The sequence below is a fragment of the Puma concolor genome, chromosome F2, assembly GCF_028749965.1.
Source record: "Puma concolor isolate L17-30 chromosome F2, mPumCon1.1.hap2, whole genome shotgun sequence".
Taxonomy (NCBI): domain Eukaryota; kingdom Metazoa; phylum Chordata; class Mammalia; order Carnivora; family Felidae; genus Puma; species Puma concolor.
In genome coordinates, this window is record NC_141684.1 from 10,361,736 (window position 1) to 10,381,037 (window position 19,302).

A 19,302-nucleotide genomic window follows, 5' to 3' on the forward strand; every position below is an offset into this window, starting at 1 on the left:
GGTTCGGAGGCTTCTCCAGCTTTACAGTTCCCGTGATTTGACAAATGTCTCTTGTGTGCCTCCTTTGAATCAACCACTTTGCTTGAGAATGCACAGATTAGTAAGGCAAAGTCCTGGACCTCAACAGACCCACAGGGTACTAACAGAAACAAGAGAAAATTACTAATTAGAATCCCATGTGCTATAATCAAGGAAAGCTCCAAGGTGCTACAGAAGCAAAAGAGAAGGCTTCCACTCCACGAGTCTTTGTTTAAATTAGGAAAAGGGCCCCTACGGTGGAGACAAACCACATGAGCACAGGGTGTGGTGATCAGGCCCCTCTGTGCAAAGGAAAGCCCATGCCGGGGCGTAAGGCATATCGGGAAGCACCAGGGCTAGGTGCAACTCACTCACTCTTTCTCAACCTTTGCACGGTGGGAAATCATACATGTCCTCTTGGGGCATCTCCACATTTAGTGCTCAAGAAAAGTGTTGTTTGGAGTAGAATGGAAAGATGTACCGTGAGCCGGTTCTTGAAGGATAATGGATTGTTTTAACAGTGGACAAGAATATGGGTGTAGATGGAGGAGCATCATGGGTGAAGGCCCCATGGGGATCGAGTGTGGGCCACCTTGGAGGACCTAGGGGAAGGCCAGTGTACAAGAGGTAAGGCGTGGCTGAAGATGAATTTCAAGGGAGCCAAAGTACTGACTCAGGGACAGACTTAAAGGAACTCCGATCTTAAGATCAGGATAGAAAAGAGTTCTCTTCCATACTCAGAGACAGGTGCAATACTACGCACAGGGTTGTCCTTCAATGACATATGCTGAAGGATATTGAAAGGGGAGTGGAGACCAGAGCAGCTGCTCGTGTTAGTCTCAGGAATGTTAGCCAGTGACTGAAATTTCCACGGAGCTACTTTCATTGTTACACATATTTATGGGGCAACTACCATAAGCCAGGTATTTGAGGTGACCGCAGCCTCAAGAACAGACACAGTGATTATAATGGTATGGGGTGAGTGAAGAACAGAGGTTTTGCAGGGATAGAGAGGAATGGTCCCAACCCAGCGAGCTGTGGCAATGGGCTGTCTTGAGAATGAACCTAATTGTACCCGGGTGAACTGAGAGCTTCCTCCGATACAAATCCACTTCCAGAATTAGAAAAGCCATTCTCTTTGAGTAGATGAGTTCCCCAAAGTATATGCCCTCTGAGTGTCCCTGCCACCAGACTGGCATAGCCCTGGGACAGGCTGGGTTTCATTCCTAGTTGAGGTCCCTCAGCTACTCACACTTGTACAGTAAGACCCCGCACGACCGTTTACCCAGTCATGGTAGACATGAGTGGAGAGGGCTTTCCAAAGAGTGGGAATGCCAAGAGAAAATACACTGACAGGGTGTGGGGGAACTGGGGAGTCTGGAGAGGTTTGGTTTTGCTGGAGGCCGTATGGAGTAAAACACAGAGAGTTGGGAGATGAGGCCAGGTTATGGGCAATGTTAGGTCATGCAGCTCCTTGTTTGCCATGCAAAGGGATTATGGGCTCTATGCTATGAGCCATTGCCACATACAAGACCATACAAATATCTCTAGGCTGCTGGATTAGAATCCCCTGAGTTGCCAATTAGATATCATATATGGGCTCCAGCAGAGACGTACTGTATTGGAATCATGGAATGTGGGCCACAGTCATATATGTAGAACAACTTCCCCAGGTGACTTTTACACCCATGAAAGTTTGAGAACCATGCTGTGACAGCTGGAAAATTATCAGCAGAGAAGGGATACTGTTTGACTTGGGTTCTGGAAGGATCGCTCCAGCCACTGGGAGAATGTGGCATCCGCGTGGTGAAGGCTTGTCGCGGGGACACCAAAGAGAAAGCTTATGAAATAAATGGGGCGAGACATAAACAAGCATCTGAGCTTGATGTGCCCTCAGCAGATTTCTTCACCTAAGAACCCTGTGTCTCCTCCTCAGACAATCAAATTATGACTAATGCGGACATCCAGGTACTCGCCAATCTTAGCGCCATTGTTATAATTCCACCTGTCTATGGGCCTCATTAAATTTTTGTGGATAATGGTGGTGATTCAAAAGGGCCTTCTCCTGGTATGCAGGCAATACCCATGACTCAAACATGAGTCAAAAGTACTTAGAGGTTTATTCATGCCTGTTTTTTCCCATTGTTAATTAATTTTTCTCAGGTACTCTTATTCATGATGTAATGGGATTGGTTTTGAGCATCTCAAAGCCGTATGATTAATTGCATTCAATTTCAGTTGCAGCAATTGATTGCTCCTAACCAATGAGCATTGTGCTGGTTGTAATCAAAATCATTAGGCAGCCACTCACTCTCTTCTTCTGAGATGGTACATTTTCTCCTTCACTGTGTTCTCTGTAGTGTTCCCTTGTAGACCAGGGTCCTACTGATAAAACATTTGTTTCTGAGTCTTCATGGATTTACATTAACACTGTCAACTGTGAGCCCAAACCCATCCACTCTACATGACCTTAGAGGTTTCCTTCCCACGTTTTGGTGTTTATTAGCTCAATTTTCAAAAGTGAGGCTCAGCTGCAGGACTACAGTTCTGTGTTTCATCCAATTATCTTTGGCAAGTGTGAGGCATAATCTGGTACAAACACGTAGTTCTAGACATTTCTTCAGCAGCAGGGGCAGGGAAATTCCAAGAAGGGGAACTGAACTGGGTGTATAAGAAAATGAGAAAAGCAGGTTAAGGTCATAAGAGTAACTGTCTTAGATGTCTCAGTATCCAGTACCCAGCTCATGGAATTGACTATATACGAGAAATCGTATCTTCCCTTCCTGAACAGTTAAAAAAAAAATCACTTTTCTTATACCTGTCCTTATCTTTTTTTTTTTTAATACTTATTTATTTTTTGAGACAGGGAGAGACAGCATGAACGGGGGAGGGTCAGAGAGAGAGGGAGACACAGAATCCGAAACAGGCTCCAGTCTCTGAGCTGTCAGCACAGAGCCTGACGCGGGGCTCGAACTCACAGACCGCGAGATCATAACATGAGCAGAAGTCAGAGGCTTAACCGACTGAGCCACCCACGCGCGCCAACCTGTCCTTATCTTAAATCATCTTCATGGCGACTGGAGAGACCATGACAATTCTATCTTGAAGAAGACATAAACATCTTCCAGACATCTCCTCCAAGCTTGGATTCTGAGAAGGATCAGGAGAAACAACATGTATGTGTGTGTGTGTGTGTGTGTGTGTGTGTGTGTGTGTGTGTATATTCATATATGTGTGTGTACATATTTATTTATATATGTGCTTTATATGTGCTTATGTGTGTAAGTATGTATTTTTCTCAAGTTTTTATTCAAATTCCAATCAGTTAACATACACATGTAACATTAGTTTCAGGTTTAGGATTTAGCGACTTGTCACTTACATACAACACCCAGCACGCATCACAAGTGCCCTTCTTAATCTCCACCACTTATTTATTCATAGATGTGCTATATAACCAGAGATGAAAGAAGCCCAACCTTTGTCCTCAGGGAGCTTGTCATCCAGTGAGGGTGGTGAACACATGAACAGACTATTGTAAAATAACGTGGATGTTTAGCGACAGAGATGTATCTGGAAGGAATGGACGAGATGAGTTTTAAAGGATGAATAGGAGTTCGCATGGAAGAGAAGAAAGGGGATTTCAGGTCGGGTTGTAAGAAGGTGGCCTGAACACGAGAACAGGAGGTGAAAGAGCATGGTATGTCCTAAGTGCCCCCCAATCATTGGGCCTTGGTGAAACTTCATTGCCCAAGTGGGAAGGGATGGGGTTTGAGACTGCAGAGATAGTTGAGGGCAAAATAATGGAAGGATTTGAAGACACCCTGAGAAATTTGACCCATACTGGACAAATACACGTTTTCATGCTGTGCATCAGGGGGTCTCCAGGGTGCAGCTTATATAGCTTCCAGATCCTATCTAAGACCTACGGAACGAAATCTCTCAGGATGGGGGTTGAGAAGATCCTCAGGCATTTCAACACTCACTGATTGTGAGAACTGTTGTGCTGAGACATGGAGGCTCACGGGAAGGCTTTACAAAGGAGAGGAGTTGACACACGGGCCATCATAAAGTGCCACGATCTGTTGGAAACAACAGACGCCTAACCTACTTACACGTCTGCCATACTGAGCTATGGCTTGCAGTCCTGCTGTTGGGGGAATGTGAGGATTAAGAACTAGGTAAGAGTGAAATCTAGATGCTAAGGAGGGCTTGTGGGCTCTGCTCTGGTCTAGTGGGTGTATCTCCTGTTGATAACAGATTGTGGAATGCGAGCGAGGAAGCCAAGAAATACGTATGTAGAAAAAAGATCGTGGCGTGCAATGTCCAGTACGCTGGCTTCTCCTTTTCCTTCCAGATGTGTGAACTTAAGTCAGTGACTTTACCTCTCCGAGGTACCGACTCTTGACTATAATATGGGGATGTTAAATAAAATTTAAATAATAGGAGTCTATACTGCTCATAACTTGTAAGGGGCTATGAGAGATCTAAGTTGGCTCTAGATAACTCCATTTTAAATCAATTTCATAGAAGAATCAAGATAATAACACCTGATCTCTATTCAGAACTGAGTATGTGCCCGGCATTAAATTGAGTCTTTTGGACAAACTAGTTTATTTCATTTAATTTATTCATCAACCATAGCATGAAGGAATGGTATCTCCAAAATATAGATGCTTAAAAAGCATTCAGGAAGTTTCCCTAAAATCCCACAGCTAGTAAGTGGCAGCTTCAAATTTAAGCCTAGGTCTCGCTAGCTCTAAACATGTGTCCTTACTGCCGAGCTATGTTCCCAGCGTAGCCACCTAACTTTGAAATATTCGCTTTTAGTGTTTGACGCTTGCCTTCAAGATGGACGACTTTTCATTCAACTTTTCCTTCTGTTTGTAAACAACTTTCTGTATTATTATTATTATCATCACTAGTATGATTACCTCTTGGGGATTGTTTACTCCCGTTGTGGAATAGTGGATTATTTGTTATGACAGAAAAAAAAAAAAAAGACAGGGAGGCTGAAGATACTGAAAAAATATATGAAAGATAATTTGATATCCTAGTTAATTGATGTTACGCTGGAGCAAAAGTCTTAGAGAACAGAACAAATATCCATCATTTCAATAGGAGTTAGGAGAAAAGTTAGAGAAAATGAATTTTATAAGCCTTTTCCCACATGCATTAGAAGTTTGAGCACATCAGGCACAGCTCTAAAGTGTTATCGCAATCCATGAAAATTGTTGGGAAATTCAATAACTCACTGGTGTCTCCCCATTTTCTATCCACTCAGGTATCTTTATACTTATCCATCCATCCATCCATCCATCCATCCATCCATCCGCCCATCCGCCCATCATCCATACGGTCAATTCCCTCCTATCTTTAGATCCATTTACCATCCAAAATAAACTTGACAAGCATATGAAGGGTATTAATTATGCGCTGTACCCCAGCTATCCTTGCTGAGTGCCTACTGTATACCAATGCCATGGGGAAAACTTTCGCGTACGTCACTCCAGCCTAGTGTCAGGCACTTTTTTGTGATGAAAAGAAAAATGAGCTGTCTCCCAGCAAGCTACCTGCTCTTCAGGGATTCAGAAGGACAAGCCATAACCATAAAAAACAATTAGCTGACAATACATAAGTAGTTACATCCCTTCAAAATGAAACCATATTAGCCGTGTCATGCAGGAAAGAACATAATTGAGTTCTCCAAGAGCAAAAGTCTATGAGAGAAAATGGGAGGTAAAAAGGCTCTTCATCCTCTAGGTTCTAGTTCCAAGATTCCTCCCTCTGGGAAGCCTTTGGTGAAGCCCGATTCCCTCAGCCTGAATTTACCTCGTCTCCCTGTTGTTCACAGCCCTGCGTCCCAGCTTCTCTTACAGAGCTTCGTGGCCTCCACTTGTATTTCAGGAGACTGTGACATGGGGTGGAGGGAGCAGAGGCTTCTGTGAAATACAATCTGGGTTAGGATCACTTGCCTTTTTTATCGTAGGGGCTAACTTAGACAATAATTTTACAGGTTAATCCTGACCAATATATTTCACCTATCTCGCTAAGTACTTGATGTAAATCTGATTTAGTCCTCACGCATCGCACCCTGGCATTTTATGCTGTCTCTTCTTTATTTTGCAAACACGCAAGGTGGGGCTTCACTTATTTTCTCCTGTTGCTCTCGTAAGTGGCAGACTACTTTCCAATGTTTGTCTGCAAAACCCAAGTGAAGAAGATATGCACAGTAATGCCCCTCGATTCGCCTAGTTGCTCAGCGTGTCAATCTCCTCCTCTGTAAGTTAGGGCTGAAACTATTTATCCCCTAGAGTTCTGACACAGCACTGTAAGCTGTGAATATATTGTGCAGGGCAGGTTCCGTGCCAAGGAGAGGATAGTCCAGCCCCACAACCACTCCAGCTTTCTTGCTGTTCCTCCAAGATGCCAAGCTCAATTCCGCCTTTGTGGTTTTGTCTCTTCTGTAGGCAGTGCCTAGTTAGAGATAGGCCTGGCTACCTATTCTATATCTTTGCAGGCCTGGCTTCTATAGGCCAGTCAATTCTTTGCAAAACTTCCGTCCCATGGCTAAGATCTCTCCTGATGACTTTATTTTTTTTTTTTTAATTTTTTTTAACGTTTATTTATTTTTGAGACAGAGAAAGACAGAGCATGAACGGGGGAGGGGCAGAGAGAGAGGGAGACACAGAATCGGAACCAGGCTCCAGGCTCTGGGCCATCAGCCCAGAGCCCGACGTGGGGCTCGAACTCACGGACCGTGAGATCGTGACCTGAGCTGAAGTCGGACACTTAACCAACTGAGCCACCCAGGCGCCCACACTGCTTTAAAACAGAAGCCCGCACTGCTCACTTTCTATAAGCCCTGAGCTATTTTGTTTTTCTTTGTATCCTTCTCCCTGATGCTATACGTTTGTTTATTTCATTATTCCCTTCTATTTTCGCTTGGTTATTTATTTATTTATGATCAGTCAGGCAATTTGTTTTTATTTTACCCACCTCCACTGGTTAGTTACGGATTATTTTACCTTTACTTTAGGGGTTACCTTGGAGACTAAAACACAAACACCTTATTAGAATGTAAGGCAAATGGATAATTTGACTACCCCCCTGGCAAGGCAGGGGCCTTAGAACAATTCAATTCATTTACTCCTTCACTCCTTCATTTTGCAGTATTGTCCCATCTATTTAAATCCTCATATGCTTAAAACTCTACATGATGCTGATACTGTTTTGTGAAGCTCATTTCCATTTATGTTTGACCATGTATTTACCATTGTCTCTGTCTCTAAATTTGGGGGACAGACACAGCTCATCTGACGCAGTGAAGATTTAAGGTAGGAGTCAACAGTTGAGGATGTAAGAGGAAAGACAAGTGGAAAAGCCAATTAATACTTACCAAGTACCTGCATATAAACATATATGGTAACATATATACATATATGTTCATATATGGTAACATATACGTATATATGTATATACCTATATACATATAGGCATGTGTGGTGTTACCATCAGAGAGGTAAACAAATACAGTCAGTTAAAGAGCTAGAGTTCAATCCTACAACTATCTGATTCCAAACACGGTATGCTTTGATACACGGGGCCGCAACTCCATTTTTCTCACATGACTTGTTCTCGACTGTTGTCGGCTTTTTGTAAAATGCTGGCTGCTTGGCGGGTGGAGGGAGTTAAGTGTTTCCTAAAATCGGTAGGTTTCTATCTTGGGCTCCTTTCTCTCTGCTAATGCTTTTCAGTGCTTCTTAGGGACCACCAAAGCCATCATTTAATTAGGCATCGGTGGTCATGTCCATTCAGCGAAGAGTCCTTTTTAAGGGCAAGATCTCTTGGTCACTTTAATGTTCTGAGGTTGCAAGCTCTCCATCCAGTATCAGACACCCTGAGTATTGATTATTTGCAACCACGTAGGATTGAGGACATACACAGGAAGCTTATTGAGGGTGGCTTCCGAATCTTGATTTTTTCACATCAAGTGAGGGAAAGGTTGGCTTTCATTGGGGAGTGATTCAGACTCAGGTCAAGTTAGAGTGAGTGTCTCTCAGAATAATGTCAATTAGACACAAGCCTACTTTCACCCGAAGGATCACGTTTCTCAATTACTCCTGTGAACCATCATGCTTGGTCCTAGACCTGGGCCCGCTGAGACTGTTCTCCGATCCCAAACTCAGCCCTGCCTGCCGCCTTAGGTCTCTTCGATGCCGTGAGCTGGGGACTCTGTTCTCTCACCTGATGGGTGTGGCTGCTTGCACTTTGACCCCGTCAAATGGTGATACAAGGAAGGACAGTTAACCATCAATTATAGCGGACCCTTTGTTTCACACTTTATTGAAATGTGGGCCCCAACTATGGGGAAAAACAATAAAGAGGGTTAGGGGCGCCTGGGTGGCTCAGTCAGTTGAGCATCCGACTTCGGCTCAGGTCACGATCTCGCGGTTCATGGGTTTGAGCCCCGCATTGGGCTCTGGGCTGACCGCTCAGAGCCTGGAGCCTGTTTCAGATTCTGTGTCTCCCTCTCTCTCTGCTTCTCTCTCTCGCTCTCTCTCAAAACTAATAAATAAGCATTAAAAAAAAAAAAAAACAATAAAGAGGGTTGAAGGAAGTCTTGAGGCATGCTAAATATTCTCAGAATTTATGGGAAAAATGACAAAGAAAACCTTATTACTAACAGTATTCTCTTGGTTCATCTCAGTTCCTAACCTTGCTCTTTGGACTCCCCTCTCCCTCTCCTCCTAGAGAAAGAGCCCCTCTTCCATCCCTACGGTTTGCAAACATACATATACATAAACATGTGCACACATGTATGTGCACTCACAAGCACATGATACACACGAGGCACAGAGCTTACTCTATATACGATTGTGTCTTAGCCATGAGGCGATGTGCAGAACGTAGCAATCTGGCTGCACGTTTCCCAATGTCAGGGTTACTGGGTCTAGAGTCTCAGCGGGAGGAGAATCCATAGGCAGTTTGTTGCTTCAAGCCCAGCAGAAGAATCAAAGATGGGCTGTGACGTGCCAGCTTATAACCTGTCCCCCCGGACTTAACCTGTCCCCTCGGTGTAAGGTGAAAATACGTGCCTTCGTTCGTCTGGAAAAGTTCTAACGGTGCCTGTGAGTGAATGACATACCCAGCTTATAAGAACAACCACAGTGGTTCAGACTACGAAAGTCTAACTCTGTATTAATAAAAAGATGCATTTTCTTCATGGAAATGGAATGGAATAGGATATAGTCTGAAAAATATTTCCCTTGTGTCCCATAGAGGTAAAAATTGTTATGTGGGAAGGACATAAGAGAAAAGGAAAACGGAAAAACAAATAGGAAAAGGAAAATAAAAGCCACACGTTAGGCAAGAACCAGTTTAATAAACTTGAGACAAGGGAGGCAGGGAGGGACGCACATTTATTAAGCTGTTATAAGGTGCTCAGAACAGATGCACCTATCGATGCCTGATAATGTGTTTCATATTCATTGAAATCCTTTGGGGTAGATATTATAATTCTCATTTTCCAGAAGACAAAAATCATACTCCGCAAAAACTGTGGGTTTTGAGATCAGTTTTTGTGGTCACAACGCTTGTGGGCTGTTCATTTTCAAAGTGTATCTCTTAATATTTATAGCCATTTGCAAGTTCGGTTCACTGAATCACCATCGTGCAAAGTTATTCAACTCCTTTAACTCAGGAGTCTTCAGAAGACGGGTTTAAATTTGATAATGAAGAGTAACCCATCAAGATGGGACATGAATATTCTCTGGAAGAAAGAGGAATTCCAGCATGGCTTTTCCCTACACCTGAGTGAAGACGTTTTATTTATGTATTTATTTTTTTTCCAGGAAAGGTTTGGATTTCAGCTGACATTTCCATCAAGAGATGCTGATCATCGTAGAAAGGAGAAAAGTATGCTCTAATCACGGTCCAACACCGTCAGAAGAAGTTTGCCATCTCCCCAGTGTGACTGCTCTTCACGGACATCATCCCCTCGCACGCTTCCTTTTTAAACTCTTCATTAATTCATGTCAGCCACTCCTTCCTGGATTTCACTCTTCCCCTGGCTGTCGTTAGGTCTGTTCTATCAATTTCTGGCCATCATTTTTTCCACTCTTGTTCTAGTTCCCATATATTCCTGGTGCTATTAGCTGGTTTCAGTTTTTCTTTTCTCCGTTATAGTCAGATAATGTAACGGGGGCAACTTTCTCTGCATCGTTGTTGCTCGTGGCTATATTTTAGATTCCAATTGGACCCAGTTCTTTTGTTTTGTTTTGTTTTGTTTTGTTTTGTTTTGTTTTGTTGTTGCGTCTTTTAGCCAGTGCTCAAAAGAAAGGTACCACACCTTAATATACTAGATACTGCTTACTCGTCACCCAACTCTTTTGATATGGAAAGAGATTTCTCTAACCTCTTTTTAAAAATTGTCTCACACATTATTTACATAAACAGACTCGTACCAGGGGTAGTTTGAAACAGTGGGAGTTCCCGGGGCTCTGGAATCCAAAGATCTGGGTTCCAACTTCGCTTCTACTGCTGGCTCGGATGTGATTTGGGCCGTTGACCTAGCATGTCTGGATCTGCTTCCTGGGTTGCAAAATGAGGGGTAATCAGGCTTGCTCTGAACCCCCTGTGCGATTGGTTGTATTGCCTACACTACAGGGATAGTGGGACAATGTGCCGGAGGATTGTAAGTGCTTGAGAGCAGGAGAGGAGACATGTACAGTTCATGTTCTGTCTGCTCTAATACATGAAATGAATGATGGCGGTGAGAGAGGAGGAAAGACTGGCTTTCGGCTGGGTTATTCCCAGAGTCCTACCAGAAAAAGAAGGCAAAGGAGAATGGCACTAGAGCAAGAGGAGTGTTGGGTTGAGGCAAGTGCTCCTGTGTTTCTGGGGCCCTGCAGAGTTCGTGTTCAATGGGCCTGGTACACAGTTCCCTGGTTGCTCATGAGGGTTCTCGGGAAAGACCTCTGCCTACAACGTGTACGTGTTGTCTGGTACCCCTACCTTCAGATATCAAGGAATAGAAATTCCTCTGGTCTCTGAGCCAAGAGGTATTGGGAGAGTCCTGCTGACCTTACCTATTATTTTTTCAGTGTACTTAAATTGAAGTTATTCAACAAACAGTGTAGTATTGGTTTCGGGAGTAGAATTTAGTGATTCATCTTACATAAAACACCCAGTGCTCATCCCAACAAGCGCCCCCCTCCATGCCCATCACCCATCTAGCCATCCCCCCACCCGCCTCCCTTCCAGCAACTCTCCGTTTGCTCTCTGTACTTAAGAGTCTCTTATGGGTTGCCTCCCTCTCTGTTTTTATCCCATTTTTCCTTCTCTTCCCCTACATTCATCTGTTTTGCTTCTTAAATTCCGCATATGAGTGAAATCATAGATTTGTCTTTCTCTGACTGACTTATCTCCCTTAGCATAACATACCCCAGTTCCATCCATGTTGTTGCAAATGGCAAGATTTCATTCTTTTGACCAGTGATTAGTAGCAGAGAAGGACGTTGGTACTTATCTGGGTGCTCATCCCTACAGAACAGTGGAGGCGGTTGTGGAAATCACTGAGGGGCGGGGAGGGGGTCAGATGGGAGATGCGATTCAAGAGGAGTGTTGTGAACAGGAAGCCTTACCCTTGTAGATGATGAAATTTTCCTTGAAAAATCTGTCATCCCTTGGTGAGTCTGTATTTATTCAAAAGAACTTTTTTTAATGTTTATTTATTTTTGAGAGAGAGAGAGAGACAGAGTGCGAGCAGCGGAGGGGCAGAGCGAGAGGGAGACAACAGAATCGGAAGCAGGCTCCAGGCTCCGAGCCATCAGCACAGAGCCCGACGCGGGGCTTGAACTCCCGAGCTGTGAGATCATGACCTGAGCCAAAGTCGGACGCTTCACCGACTGAGCCACCCAGGCACCCCTGTATTTCTTTAAATAGTAGGAGACGGCCTCTCCTAGACCACCCACATGTGACAGAAAGGGAGCTTCTCAGTAACAATCATTTTACAGGTATGTGGGACTCATCCTGATTATCATGCTCACAAATAATTTTTGGATGGATTTGTTAAGATGTTTTGGGTGCCTGTCATTTCTATGTGCTATGCCGGGCACCTTTACATAAGTCATCTTATTTAATTGCATCAAGGCACTTATGTGTTGGGAGTTGACATCTTGATTTAATGTGATACTGCGGCTGAAATTTGCCCAAGAAGTGTAGATGGCAAAATAGCGGATCTGGAATGCAAACCCAGATCTGTCCAACTCCCGAGTCTATGCACGTTTGCTATTATCACAGTGCTTCGAATTTACACCGTCTTACAAATGGAGACTGTCGTCTAACACCCGGCAAAGCCTTCAGTATCCTCAGTACATGCTGATTGCTAAAAAAGGTGAGGAATGTGTAAGAAACAAAACCTAGCCTAAAGATGTTAGTAGCATTTCTCCTGGTTAGATTATCAGAATGTAGCACATAATAAGTGCTCAATACACATGGGGGTTGAACTCCACCTTTTCTTGATCACAGTCACGGTCGTGTGTTAATTTCTGTATCCTATCCAGCGACTGGCACAGGGCTGGACCCTGAAGATGCGTCCTTGGCTGACGTATTAATGTTCCCTTCTAAGTGCAGGCTCTCGACTGGAAAAGTGCTATAGCCTGCATACCTGTCTACCCCTTCAAAGTTGGGCATGCTCTCTCTTGCTCGATTTCATCCCTTAGTTCCTCTGCCCTTGTCTCTTGAATGGTTCATGTTCTTTCATACCTCTGGACCTCCGCATATGCGAGTCTTTGGCTTATCTTTTTGCTTGAAGGAATGACTTTATCCTGTCTCGCCTTTACCCAGTTGGTGAACGTTAACTCTTTAAAACTGTGCACTGTGCCGAGGTCCAGCCTCAGATTCTCAGGCAAGCTTGTTTTGCTTGCAAAACTAGCAGACTTTGTTAAGGGGTTCCCTCCCACTTTTCTATCTGTCATGATCCTTTGTTTTCCCCTTTGCATTTCAATGTGACTATGAACTTCTTAGGGGTATGTGCACTATCATATTTATTGTTCAATTACCTGTATCTTAGCGCAGTTCCGGCACAGGGTGAGTGCTTAATAACTGTTATGTGAATGAGCAATCATCATCTGCCAGTCCTTTCTATGCTTTCATTGACGGTTGATTATACACCCAAAAATCTAATCACGCCCCTTATTTTCAGGCATGGTCTCTATAACCAATTAAATGTTGGGGGCAAAGATATAAATAGCTATGCTTTATTGGGCACCTATTACATGACAATATTAATAACTTTAACGTGTAGCATTTCATATGCGTAAAGTCAGTGGAGTACTACCTCCGCAGACAGTTACTGTGCTTCCCCAGATCAGATGGAGTATTTACCCACAAAATCATTTGAAGAAGGTAGAGTGCTGGGTGTATGTATAGGAGAATTCCTTTACCTGACACATCCTCCTTTGTACGGTCAGAGAAACAGAATCTCTCTCTCTCTCTCTCTATCTATTGACAGGGAGAAAGAGAGAGTGATTTATCATAAGAAAATGCCTCCTGTGATTATGGAGGCTGAGAAGTCCCACAGTCTGCCATCTGCAAGTTGGAGAAAGCTGGAGAGAGGCCCGGAGAAGCTGAATGTGCACAGTTTATAATGCACATACAAAACATGGGTGAGTTGACTGTTTCTGTTATAGATCGGGCTTCCACTCAACAGCAGACTCTTAGTAGTTACGGTTGGGAAGGGTCAAAAGTTACACACGGATTTGCAACTGTGTGTAAGGGAGTTGGTGTCCCTAACTCTTGTGTTGTTCAAGGGTCAACCGTCATTGGTTGCTAAGGCTATCGCAAAGCGAAGTCTGTTACCATAGCAACTTGCAGGTATTTGGGCTAAATCCTTGGACTCTTTGTGGTTTGGCCCTGTTCAAAAGTTCGTGGTTCCACTGGTGAGGACTTGTATAAGGCCCATCTCCTAAGTGGCCTCCAGGCTCTATCTATCATATCTATCTCTCTATCTCCATTTTATTTTTAGTTTTAATGTAAAATGTATTTAGCTATCACATAGTGTAATATTAGTTTCAGGTGTACAATCTAGTGATTCAACACTTTCATCCAGCATCTGGTGTTCATTGTAAGTGCACCTTCTTAATCCCCATTATCTATTATCTCCATACGCCCCACCTACTTCCCCTCTGGTAACGGCTAGCTTGTTCTTTACCGTTAAGAGTCTGTCTCTTGGTTTGTCCAGGCTCCGTTGTAAAACCCCCTGACACAAGTGACTCCATTTCATTTCACCTTTCACACTAGGAGTCGTATTTGACTGGCACGTTTATATAAAATAAATTCATACGAGACACCTACCACAACGTGTGGCACATGACGGGCTCGCAATAAATATCTGTTTCTCCTGCATTCATTCTTTCCGTACTCCCTATTACAATTATTTTGATACATCCTCTGGATCCCATAGAGATCTCCTCTTTCCACTTACAAGAACTCTTGCTTTTATTTTTAAGAGAGCTGTACATTAACGCGTTTCCTCATGAGAAGTGCTCTTGGGAATATTATCCTGAATGGTAAGTGTAGAATTGAATTACACAGTGAGAATGCATTCTACTCTTCAATTATTAGTAATGAGAGGCCAAGCAATTAACAAGTCAGGGTACATTTGCTGGGCAGTACACGCAGGTAATATTTTTATTCAGTGATCAGAGCAGCAACTTCTAAATTTCATCTGGCCATCCACAAGTGGGAAATATTACTGTCCCAGGGGCATATCATCGTGATCCATTTTTATTCTCGAGACTTTATTTATTTATTTATGTATTTATGTATTTATTAATATGAAATTTATTGTCACATTGGTTTCCATACAACACCCAGCGCTCATCCCAACAGGTGCCCTCCTCGATGCCCATCCCCCACTTCCCCCTCCCTCCCACCCCCCATCAACCCTCAGTTTAGTCTCAGTTTTTAAGAGTCATTGAGACTTTATGTTGAAATCCGCGAGCTCTCAGATGGAATTTCACTGACTAGCACCCACTCATATTCCAGGCAGTGTTACCGTCACCATTCAACAGTCTGATACAGGACAATGGCGGCACCATGACCTGCCAAATGTTTATCAAACCCATGCATGTAGGCAGTTGAAGTTCCGATATCACTCAATGTTACTCTGGGGACATGCATGCTGACATTTTGTTTTGTTTTAGGACTGAAGAATCAATGAGTTGATCATCTTTATCCATCTTTATCCAAGGGTCTTAACACTAAATGTGTTCAGGACCTGGAAATTAGAACGAAAGAGTAAAGCAGGCCGGGTGTAAGAAGACAATAGTAGCCAGAAAAAGGTGGGACAGTGGTTAACAAGGAAGTGTATAAACCGCCTGGAGGGGCGGCCAGGACCCAGCCCACGGGCAATCTTGGGCCTTTTAAAGAGAAAGCAGAAGTCTGAGTCTTTTGTGCAACATCTCTCACTTTTTCAACGTAGGCAGCTAATTCCATTTGTGTTTTGCAACACCCTGCAGGACAAACAAAATGCCTTTGCGGGTTGGCTATCAGTTTAAACTTCTGATCTTACATGTATCAAAGATCAGACTGATGTCTATATTATTTTTCTCCCTCGGCAGGGAGGAGGAAACTCACAGAGCTGAAGCAGTCTCCTTCTGGGTCAGTGATTTTCTCCATCTCCGGACGCTTGCAGTGTGATGATTCTAATCACTTCCCAAGAGCAGGGATCTCTGCTTATCTCCTTCTTTTGGAGATTGCAAAAAACACAAACAAAAACAGATGAAAGGATCCGGTTTTTTCCTCTGCCTCTGGGCAGCTCATCAGGAGTGAGCCCCTGCCTGGAACAGGTTGCCACTCATTCTCCTGTTTGCCCTGCGGCTCTGAAATCTGAAATCAGGGAGCGTTATTTTCCCAAGGCTTCCTTGACCTCCTCTGTCTCCCACAGCAGAGCCAGAGGGGCTGTGCAGGGTTGGCCAGGAGCTCGGATTCTGGAATTCAGTTGACTTGGCTTTGATTCTCAGATGAAGCACTTCCTATGAGGGTGGCCTCACTGAACCTTTCTAGGCTTTGGTTTCGGTATCTGTCAGGTGAGGGTGAAAATGTTTATTTATTTTTAAAAGTTTTATTTATTTTTTTTTGAGAGAGAGAGGATACAAGTGAGTGAGGGGTACAGCGACAGAGAGAGAGAGGAGAGAGAGAAAGAGAGAGTGAGAGAGAGAAGCAGGGCTCACCCAAAGTGAGGCTCAAACTCACGAACCATGAGATCATGACCTGAGCCAAAGTCAGATGCTTAACCGACTAAGCCACCCAGGCGCCCTGAAGGTGAAAATGTTTAAATCATGGGATTACTGGTGTTTTTTTTTTTTAATTTTTTTAATGTTTATTATTTTTGAGAGAGAGACAGAGACAGAGAGCAAGCAGGGGAGGGGCAGAGAGAGGGGAAGACACAGAATCGGAAGCAGACTCCAGGCTCTGAGTTGCCAGCACAGAGCCCGACGCGGGGCTCGAACTCACAAACCACGAGATCATGACCTGAGCCGAAGGCAGCCCCTCAACCAACTGAGCCACCCAGGCGCCCCATGGGATTACTGTTTTAAGCAACAAGATCGTATGGTACCTTCCCAAAATTCTGGCACACAATAGCAGCTTAGAAAGTGGCCTTTTGCATGCTTATGCATATATATGACATACGTACTTCAGTGTGACGAGTGCCAGAATATACGTCATGGCATTAATTTCTCTCTCCCTACCTCTCTCTCTCTAACTCTATTAACAGATATCTGTATGTATGTATATATACCGTGTGTGTGAAATTTATAATATATAGTACGTATACATAATTCATATGTATATATCAGCACAAATTCCATACTACATAAAAGAGTACTACGTGCACTTCCCCAAGCTATCATGTACTTATAGCTCCAGTTGTGGAGAATGTGAACTAAAGTAATGTATGGCAATACAAAAAAATCCTCTCTTTTTGAAAATAGTTTTAACATTGGAATAAATTTCTGTCTCTTGAATGTTGTAATTTGGAAGCAATCGGTGATTAGCGCCAAATGATTTTGTCATTTTCTTTTCCTTACTTCTTTTTTGAAATCACAGCCACGTGCATTCACTGAGGTTTGGTGGAAATTTGGGGAGAAGGGGTTTACTTGTAGGCTCCCAGAACTCTGTCTGACCTTATTAGGAATGAAAGCTCCCAACAGAGAAAAAAGAATCTTAACGAATCCAATGGTCAGAGACCACTTTCTACTTTCTCCCAGCCACCCACATCACAAAGCATGAAACCGAATTTGAACCTGTTTTAAATTATTGTTTTAGAAGTTCCCTGGTTAAGCAGAGAAAGCTACTTTTGCGATGCTCTTGGAAAACAAAAAGTGTGCTCAGCTGTTGCAGTGTAGAGGTAAGTAAACAACTCACTTTTTATTCGGGAATATTTTGAATTGAACTCTTCTTAGAAGCTTTAGGACTGGTTGCCCCTCCCCCAACGTGCACACCCACACCCACATCCACACACACACACACACACACAAAAGAAAAAAAAGAAAGAAACGAAGAACAACAACAACAAATTGTGCAGAGAAATGGGACCAATATGGCACTGGATTTTTTTTTTTTCTTTTGTTAGGCAACAACCTGTTCTCAAATATTTGAAAGGTAGGACCACACATTCAAATCATATGGGCACTCTTGATCAGAATTAAATATCTTCAAGTGGTTTATGTGTACAATAGAATACTAGTGGGCAGTGAGAAAGAATGAAATCCTGCCATCTGCAGCAACGTGGATGGAACTGGAGGGTATTATGCTAAGTGAAGTAAGTCAGTCAGAGAAAGACAGCCTGTTTTCACTCATATGTGGAACTTGAGAAACTTAACAGAAGGGGAGGGGAAGGGGAAAAATACAAACAGAGAGGGAGGGAGGCAAACCATAAGAGACTTTTTAAATACAGAGAACAAACTGAGGGTTGATGGGGGTGCGTTGGGGGGAGAGGAAAATGGATGATGGGCATTGAGGAGGGCACTTGTTGGGATGAGCACTGGGTGTCATACGTAAGTGATGTATCACAGGAATCTACCCCCCAAACCAAGTACACACTGTATGTTAGCCAATCTGACGATAAATTATATGGACAAATATTTTTAAAACTGCACCAAAACAAATCTGTTGTATTTAATCATGCAGACCTCAAACGGACCTGTCGATAGGGACCAAGCCGGCAAAAGAATTGAGTGAAGGGAGCTGGAAACAAGAAAGTTCCTGCATTCGTTTTAGCTAAATCATCCCTGACTTTTGCTACCATGGGGTCCAGGATTCCTACTCCCAGATACACAACTGAAGGAAATGAAATCACTAACTTGAAGATTAGTGCACTCCCATGTACATCGCATGGGAGTATTGTATTCATAATAACAAAGACTTGGGAACAACCTAAGTATCTGTCAATGGATAAATGGATAAAGAAGATATATATGTATGTGTGTGTGTGTGTGTGTGTGTGTGTGTGTATACATGTGTACACACACACACCCCAAAATATTATTCAGCCACAAAAAGAAAGGAAATCCTGTAGATAGAGCATACAGAGCATTATGCCAAGTGAAGTAAGTCAGGAAGAGAAAGACAAATACTGTATGATCTTACTTATATGTGGAATCTAAAAAGTGGAACTCATAGTAACAGAAAACAATATGGCGGTCTCCAGGGGCCGGGAGGTATGGGAAAACAGGGTACAAACTGCCAGTTGGAAGATGAAGAAGCTCTGGGGTCTGACGTACAATGACAAGTGCTCTAGAAGACCGAATTATACACTTGAAAGTTGTTAAGAGAGTAGATCTTCATGTTTTCACCGCACACAAAAATGGTAATGGGGTGAAGTGATAAAAGCTTTAGCTGTTAATTAAGTTTATTGCGGTCATCCCTTCACATGTATCCATGCATCAAATCATCACATCGTGCACCTTAAACTTACACAATGTTGTGTGCCAACTGTAGTTCCATAAACCTACCCCAAATGTCTTGGTTGACTTCTGATCGAATTCTAAAAATATGCGTCTGTACCCAAAGAAAATAATGCAAGTATAGCAATAAACAGAATTTGACCCTCGGGTTCAGGGAGGGTAGGCAGCAGACGGGAGGACTGTCTCAGCTGTTGCTCCATCAGAAACCATTCCCACATGTAGTGACTTAAAACAACGACCATTCATTTAACTTACGATTCTGTGGGTCAGCCATCTGGGCTGGTCTCAGCTGGACGGTTCTGCATTTGGC